At 38.9% G+C, this 8968-nt stretch overlaps 1 pseudogene across 1 annotated transcript; it reads left to right on the top strand.

The window, feature by feature from the left end:
• Positions 1 to 3220: 3220 nt before the first annotated feature.
• Positions 3221 to 7256, top strand: LOC147332572 (uncharacterized; annotated as a pseudogene). Its single transcript, XR_015128953.1, has 5 exons — positions 3221 to 3324; positions 3547 to 3665; positions 4188 to 4256; positions 4505 to 4573; positions 4665 to 7256. The product of XR_015128953.1 is annotated as an uncharacterized LOC147332572 (transcript).
• The last annotated feature ends 1712 nt before the right edge of the window (positions 7257 to 8968 follow it).

Genomic DNA, 8968 nt, shown 5'->3' with positions numbered 1-8968 from the left:
ATTTGTGTATAAATGATAACAATAGTAAATTTACAGTGAAGTATATGGGCATGATTTTATTATTTTTTTATCATTCTTGATGAGCTCTCAGCCGTAAAAGGCTGATGGGGTATTGTAGTCACTCTGCCTGGTGGGTGGAGCCTATCCCAGCAGTCCAGAGGCGGGGTGGACAGGTCTATCGCAGGGCCAACACAGAGAGACAGACCGTTATACAGAGAGTGCAGAATTATTAGGCAAGTTGTGTTTTTGAGGAATAATTTTATTATTGAACAACAACCATGTTCTCAATGAACCCAAAAAACTCATTAATATCAAAGCTGAATGTTTTTGGAAGTAGTTTTTAGTTTTAGCTATTTTAGGGGGATATCTGTGTGTGCAGGTGACTATTACTGTGCATAATTATTAGGCAACTTAACAAAATACAAATATATACCCATTTCAATTATTTGTGGTGGCTGTAGCTCAGGTGGCAGAGCAGGTCAGCCACTAATCAGAAGGTCGGTGGTTCGATCCCAGGCTGCACCCTGGCTGCATGCCAAATATCCTTGGGCAAGATACTAACCCCATGTTTGCCTACTGGTGGTGGTCAGAGGGCCCGGTGGCACCTGTGTCCGGCAGCCTCGCCTCTGTCAGTGCGCCCCAGGGCAGCTGTGGCTACAATGTAGCTTGCTATCGCCTGTGTGTGAATGACTGAATGTAGTGTAAAGCACTTTGGGGTCCTATGGACTAGAAAAGCGCTATACAAATGCAGGCCATTTACCATTTATTTATTTTTACCAGTGAAACCAATATAACATCTCCACATTCACAAATATACATTTCTGACATTCAGAAACAAAACAAAAACAAATCAGCGACCAATATAGCCACCTTTCTTTGCAAGGACACTCAAAAGCCTGCCATCCATGGATCCTGTCAGTGTTTTGATCTGTTCACCATCAACATTGCGTGCAGCAGCAACCACAGCCTCCCAGACACTGTTCAGAGAGGTGTACTGTTTTCCCTCCTTGTAAATCTCACATTTGATGATGGACCACAGGTTCTCAATGGGGTTCAGATCAGGTGAACAAGGTGGCCATTAGTTTTTCTTCTTTTATACCCTTTCTTGCCAGCCACGCTGTGGAGTACTTGGACGCGTGTGATGGAGCATTGTCCTGCATGAAAATCGTGTTTTTCTTGAAGGATGCAGACTTCTTCCTGTACCACTGCTTGAAGAAGGTGTCTTCCAGAAACTGGCAGTAGGACTGGGAGTTGAGCTTGACTCCATCCTCAACCCGAAAAGGCCCCACAAGCTCATCTTTGATGATACCAGCCCAAACCAGCACTCCACCTCCACCTTGCTGGCGTCTGAGTCGGACTGGAGCTCTCTGCCCTTTACCATCCAGCCACGGGCCCATCCATCTGGCCCATCAAGACTCACTCTCATTTCATCAGTCCATACAACCTTAGAAAAACCAGTCTTGAGATATTTCTTGGCCCAGTCTTGACGTTTCAGCTTGTGTGTCTTGTTCAGTGGTGGTCGTCTTTCAGCCTTTCTTAGCTTGGCCATGTCTCTGAGTATTGCCCACCTTGTGCTTTTGGGCACTCCAGTGATGTTGCAGCTCTGAAATATGGCCAAACTGGTGGCAAGTGGCATCTTGGCAGCTGCACGCTTGACTTTTCTCAGTTCATGGGCAGTTATTTTGTGCCTTGGTTTTTCCACACGCTTCTTGCGACCCTGTTGACTATTTTGAATGAAACGCTTGATTGTTCGATGATCACGCTTCAGAAGCTTTGCAATTTTGAGACTGCTGCATCCCTCTGCAAGATATCTCACTATTTTTGACTTTTCTGAGCCTGTCAAGTCCTTCTTTTGACCCATTTTGCCAAAGGAAAGGACGTTGCCTAATAATTATGCACACCTGATATAGGGTGTTGATGTCATTAGACCACACCCCTTCTCATTACAGAGATGCACATCACCTAATATGCTTAATTGGTAGTAGGCTTTGGAGCCTATACAGCTTGGAGTAAGACAACATGCATGAAGAGGATGATGTGGACAAAATACTCATTTGCCTAATAATTCTGCACTCCCTGTAGATGGCAGATAGTTGGTGTTGTAAGCCACTGCCTCTGTTCACTATTTGAACTCTCCCATAGGGCTTAAATCTAGGAGTCTCTGGGATTCTCCACTATTTAACCTTAGACCTGAAGAAGCTTCTCGGATGAGAGGTGAAACGTCTTCAAGCGAAGTCCAGACGCTTTTCTTTCCAAGCTCCTTAGTCTTGTGTAGTCTGTTTTCCTCGAAGATTCAGATCTCCTTGTTTGTTTGTTTTTTGTTTGTTTTGTTTTTATCTGAATTATTTTGCACGTAGTTCAAGTTAATAAGGTCACTTTTTAGTTTACCACTCCATCTTCCAAATGCTGCGTTTGGGTCCAACTCCTGCCTAGTGATGTGCAAATAAAACAATGAACCTCTATTGAACCACTTCATCAGTCCTGTTGAAAATTGGTTCATTCATTCAAAGCTTTGTTCAGTGACATCTAGTAATGAAATAGGAGACAACACATGAAATCTCAATTTCCATTTGCTGATTGTATCAAAGTATTTATATCATTCATTGTGTGAATGATATAAATACAATTTTGTAACGATGGATTGATTGGTCAGTTGATTCTGTAAACTTATGTAATGTAGCAGGTAGATGAAGGTGTCCTAGGGGAAACAGGATGTGTTGGGGTGGTAGGGCATGTTTCAGTAACTAGGGTGGGGTGTGATCATGTACATGGGACATGTGATTTTCCACACCGAAGCAACCTTTGAAATAGTGGTTCAAGGAAACTTTGAGTTTGAAGCTTGTGTAGGAGCATCAGTGTCATACGGCCAACACTAATTTCACATTTTTTGCCCCTTAAAAAACTTTGGCTCTGTAAAAATCATATTATTCCACTATGACAGAAGAAATCAAATGAAAATTAAAACTGAAACTTTGTATCAGTGTAAACACATTTCACTAAACTGGAAACTTTAGATATTTAGATGAACTCTACAGAGTGACATGAAGTCGCAAAAGTTGCAAGAGTTCAATTCAGCTAAAAGACAAAAACATTTACCTCCTGTTGTCACATGAAAAAGGTTATTGAGATAAATAGAAACTTAAACCTCTGACACTTCAGAACCACACAGGAAAGTAAGTGATCTTATTTAGTGAATAATACTTTAAATATGAATAAATCAGTTATTGCTGATTGTCCCCACAGCAAATTCCATGGAGACATCTGGATTTGTCCAGGACAAACTAACTGAATGGGGATTCAGTGAGTTCATGCAGAGATTTAAAGGTATGAGTTTATTATTATTCTTTAATGGGAATTGTTGTATCTGTAATGGCACTAGAACAGCATCGTAATTTACTGATTCAGAAGTCAGTATGGATATTCCTGTGATTTATGACTTATAATAAAAAAAGTCTTTCATATTCAAAGTTGATGAATATTAATGTTTTGCAGTGTTAGCTTCATCTGACTTTTGAATATTTTATTTTGTTGTTGGCATTATTTCAGATGAAGGCATTGACAAGGAGACGTTTCTAAACCTTGGAGATTCAATCCGAATTAATTTACTGTTTCCTAAAATTGGACCAAGAGTAAAGTTTAGAAAGAGACTCAAAGATTACTTACAGGTAAGGCAGCTATTTTTTATTCTATATCAGCAGGTCTATTGTTTCATTAATGTGTGATGTGTTTGTTTTGATTCTGTAGATGGAGACATGTCATTTTGTCCAGGAAAAATTAACTGAATGGCATCTCAGTGAGCTGATTCACAGATTTGAAGGTATTTTATTATAGTTTGGTTTGGTCCTTCATAAATTACTGCTGTACTGTAATGCCATATTGATATTTTTTTTTGTCTAATTTCAATTTGAATACTTCGTTAAAAGTTAAAATGACATTATGGCGTTAACGTCATTTTAAAGAGATTAATGCTGACAGCACTAATAAAAATACATTTTGATTGATTCAAGGACTCATATCTTTAGAGTAAAACAGGTGTCAATATGAGCAAAGTGAACCAGGTTAGCTGTTTACCTAAGTCCTCTGCAGAATTCTCCAACACAGCTCAACTGTTTTTCACAAACTGTGAGTAAACAACATGAAGGCCTGTGCCTTGTCTGGATAATTATTTGGTATTTGTTTTCACGCAGGAGCCAAACATTTTTCCTCAACATTTGGAATCTGCTTCAGCGTCTGACACAACAGATGGCAAAGACACGGTAAGAAAGGAAGTCAGAAAAGATACTTTTAAACTGGTTGAAGATCCAGTGATTTACAATGATTTTATCTGAAGACAAACATTTTGTCTCCATAATGCTGCAATAAGAGGAGCAATAAATAATGAAGCTAACAAATGCAAACTGCTTCAAATTTGTTTAATATACATATCTGAAATGCACCTTCATCAAGTGAATATGAAATATTAAGAGTATAGGTAGGCCTGGCTGATGTTTTGGCCTTGTTTTAGATGCAGGACCACAACATTTTTCCATTTCAGTTGGAGTCTGCTTCAGCAGTTGACAGAGGCAGTGACACAGTAAGAAGGAATATTGATGTTTCTCCTCAAGTCATGTTGTTATCCCAATATTATTTGTGTATATAAAACACATGTTTGTTTGTCTTTTCAGAGTAATGAACCAATTCGCTCCTGGGCAACAGTGACACAAGGACAAAGTCCAACCACATTTACAATGTTTTACTGTCAAGAGTGTAAAAACTTCATGGGAAACAATCCTGATTCTTGTTGTTCTCACTGTGCCTCAGTGTTCAACAAAGCAAGCAGCATTCAAAATGGAAACTTCTTTCTGTACTCATCCCTGAAAGACCTTCTGAAAGGTATCCTTGAGAACCACAGCACTGAGTTGTTACCTAAAACAGTTAAAGATGAGCATGATAACATCAAAGATGTGATGGATGGGATGATGTACCAGAATCTCCTCAGAGAGGGTAAACTAGCTGCAGATGATCTCACACTGACATGGAATTTTGATGAAGTACCAATTTTTAGCACCACCAGATACTCAATTTGGCCCCTTCAGTTTGTTATTAATGAACTTCCTTACACACAAAGACAGGAAAATATGATAGTTGCTGGATTTTGGTTTGGCCAAGGAAAACCTCATATGAACACATTTCTGAAACCATTTGTGGATGAATGTTGTGATTTAGCCCAAAATCCATTTCAGTGGAGAGACAGCAGAGGCACTCTTCATTCATCAAAAGTCTTCTGCTTGGTTTGCTCCTCTGACGCTGTGGCGAGGCCACTTCTCCAGAATTGCAAACAATTCAATGGAGAATATGGTTGTGACTGGTGTTTACACCCTGGCACAGTGGTACCAAAGCGCTCTGGCTCTGTGAGGTCATACCGATATGATGAAACTAAACAAGCATCAAGATCAAAAAATATGTTTGTTGAAAACACCTCAGAGTATGGTGTAAAAGGAATGTCCTTACTTTCCAGACTTCCTTTGTTTGACATTGTGTTTGGATTTGTACCCGAATATATGCACTCAGTTTTAGTTGGTGTGACTAAGCAACTTATTGGATTGTGGCTGAACTCAGAGAACTCCAAGAAAGACTGGTATGTAGGTCAACAGATTTCACAGATGGACTCTTATCTCCGAATGTTAAAGCCTCCATCAGAAATGAGCAGATCTCTACAGTCACTGAAGGGTCGGGACACTTGGAAAGCATCTGACTGGCGAGCTTTCCTTTTATTTTATGCTGTTAGTGTCCTACCAGGCATCCTTCAGCCTTCATTTCTCCAGCATTTTTTTTGTTTGTCGATCAGCATTCACATTCTGCTACAAGAATCAGTCTCCCAAAATGACCTTCAGCTGGCCCATGAGAACTTAGTACTCTTTGTTAGAAACATGGAAGAACTCTATGGTGAAGAAAACGTTTCATTCAACTGCCATCAGTTGATCCACTTAGCTGACTGTGTGCGTAACTGGGGGCCTCTCTGGGCAACATCAGCTTTCAGTTTTGAGAAGAACAGCGCAAATTTAAGGGCACTGCTTAGCAACATAAACTACAATCCTCAAAAAATTCAAGACAAGTTTCTCTATTGGCAGCTTCTGCCGAGTCACCTTCGCTCCCTTGTTTCTAACGGAAATTCTCCGTTAGCCAGAATTTCACCAGTAAATGAAACCACTGATTGTTACAATCTGCTTGGAAATTCACGGCATCTGGATATCACACGATCCATAAAACTAGCTCTTAAATCGACCTGTTTCATTCAGATCAGTGGAAGCCTTTGACAGCTTCATCAACAGAAATACTGTTTACTCTGTAAACCATGAAGAGGCAGACAGAACAGACTGTGTCATAAAACTCAAGAATGGCTGCTATGGAGAAATACAGTTCATCGTCAGGTTTAAAGAGAACTGTGTTTGCACATCCAACTGTGTGTGCTCGGCTATTTCAGTCATTGTGGTCCAGCTGTTTTATATCAAACGTGATGCAGAGGACAGCAGGATGATTCCTGACAGTGCATCAAGGACTATCTTTGTGGAAGTGGAAAGGACAACTCAGCCCAAAGCCTTCTTTTTGAGGGATGTTAGGTGTAAATGCATGTATGTGGATGGTTGGCTGGTGCCTTTACCAAACTCATATGAAAGATATTAAAGTTCCAGCACAGCTAAGGTGCTTTCTCTGTCTTGTATATCATGGCACATGGCTGTTTTTACTACAGTGAAAATCTTGGAAAAATGAATGATGATGAAGTTTTTTCAAAGGAGTTTGGAGTAATTTTGTTCATATGTGTGCGAGATCTGTGGCTTACGTTTTCTTTTGGTGTGACAGTGTGGACATAATGTAGTCAGTGTAATGTAGGATTATATCACTCAGTACTGTATGTGTATTATCTGTATATGGAGGAAATTATGGAGTGATTTGTAAACAGCCAAAAGCTTGCCTTTCCCAACTTTGTATTCACTACGTATTTATCATACATGTCAGTTTACCTCTATTCAATATGAAATGCAAATTATTGTGACACATAAACATTTCGTGAATTAACGCTAAAAATCCGGGGTGAGTGGATCAATGTGGTTTACTGCATCCTGATACAGATTGCTATTACTGAGATAACAGATCATAAAGCTTCATATTACCTCATATTATTGTGTAATGGCTGATGAGACTTATTCTGTTTAATGCTGCAATGTGTGCAAGTCTATTGAATATAATACAGATTGATTTGCTCAAGAATGTTTGTATCCTGCTACATAAAAATGATTATAATTAGTCTTATTACTTAAATATGCCTGAAAAATCTGTTTGGCCTCCTTCTTCGCTCTGGATTTGTGCTGCTATTCAGAGTCAATTCAAATTACTCAAATTCGTTCGTTCCTAAAAAAAAAAAAAGGATGTGTAAATACAGTAAATGATTTTTAGAGATTTTTGAAAAATAAACATGACCACTGTTCATACGTGGCTTTATTACCTTATCATAGGCCAGAATTAAATATCTAAGTAGGATCCTTGTTTAATACCATGTTAAACATGTTTACCGGGTCATGAACCATCGGTGAAGCAAACAACAGAAAAGAATCTCGTATATAGACTTATGCCGTAAGTTGACCTAAAACTAAAAGGAAAAAACAATCTGACATTTTAAATTAAATCAAACATCGTTTAAAAGACACACATGGCAGTGTGGGAGAAAAAACTCAACACTGAATGCTACAAGTGCACAAATATGAAATCAGCGTGGTGCTGCAGTGCACGCATCAATTCACACAATATTACAGAAATACTTTTTATATAAATGTCTTATATTGTTTCTTGGTCCCATCAATTTCTTATTCTTCAGTCATTTCTGAAACAAAGTCCACACTGAATGCCTGCTGTGCACCTGTGGTTGTGTGAAGCTACATTAATGTAACAGCATGCCAGAGTGTAAACACAGATCTTTGTCTATACGTCGAAACAAGGTTGTGCCTGAAAATTGCTACTTTTATGTGACATTTTATGTGAATATGTGACAAATGATGTTAGAATTATAATTCATTATAGAGAAAACAGTTTAAACCTTGGTGGGCAATGAGCTTAGAAAGAAGGATTATCTAGAAAATGACTTCAGGAAAGTGTTGTGTTATAAAGTTGTACAGTCCGTTGTACCAGTACAGACTTGCTCCTGACGGTTAAACTGTCCTGGGGGCACAAACCGTTTGTCCTTGGCTTGGCTTCAAGACTCTAGGAAAGGAATGCTGAATGTATGTAAATAACCTCTGGAGAATATAATCTGGAAATTGCATAAAGGGAAACACAAAATGAACAAAAAAGTAATAACATCACACCTGTTGGTAGTGGGGCTTTTTGGCTTCTGCTGCATCTTTTTAGTCTGTGCTGGAGATTCACCAACCCTAAAGAAGTCCAAATACACCACTGATCACTGGATCTCAGCAGCATTAATGCAAAACATGTGTTTCCATTTCTTGTCTTACTTCTTTTTCCTGTCCAGAGACCGATGTGTGGCAGCAGAAAGGGCCACTCTCTCTTTGGGGCACTTAGCTTTCTCCTGTAGGAGTGAATGTAGTTTATAGTTTATGAAAAAATAATCAGAATATGTCAGAGATTGTATCTTTTTTCCTTTTCATAAGTCATTAAAACCAAGTACTAAAACACTTTGATATGACTCAGAGAACTGAAAACTCAGCATAGATAAAGAAGGAAACAATGTACAAATTGGTAACTATAGCCCAAAAGGCTGATTGTGTTCATCTGCGCGTAGTGTTTTCAGTGAGACAAATGTTTTGTCACTCATCCAAGTGACTTCTTCAGTCTCAACTGACTGCAGGTTTTCTCAAACAGTACATTTGGGATTTACTTACCTTGATGATTAAGCATGCACCTGGTAGTTAAAGCCCTTGAAGAAAAAAAAATGCAATGAATAAATCATACACACTTAAATATTGTATTTTCACCA

The sequence above is a fragment of the Aulonocara sp. 'chitande type north' Nkhata Bay genome, linkage group LG4, assembly GCF_057382095.1.
Source record: "Aulonocara sp. 'chitande type north' Nkhata Bay isolate Kocher_YH1m ecotype deep benthic linkage group LG4, A_spYH_male_GT1.1, whole genome shotgun sequence".
NCBI classification, from domain to species: Eukaryota; Metazoa; Chordata; class Actinopteri; order Cichliformes; family Cichlidae; genus Aulonocara; species Aulonocara sp. 'chitande type north' Nkhata Bay.
The sequence above is the reverse complement of the archived record's forward strand: the minus strand, read 5'-3'. Positions and strand labels throughout refer to the sequence as shown.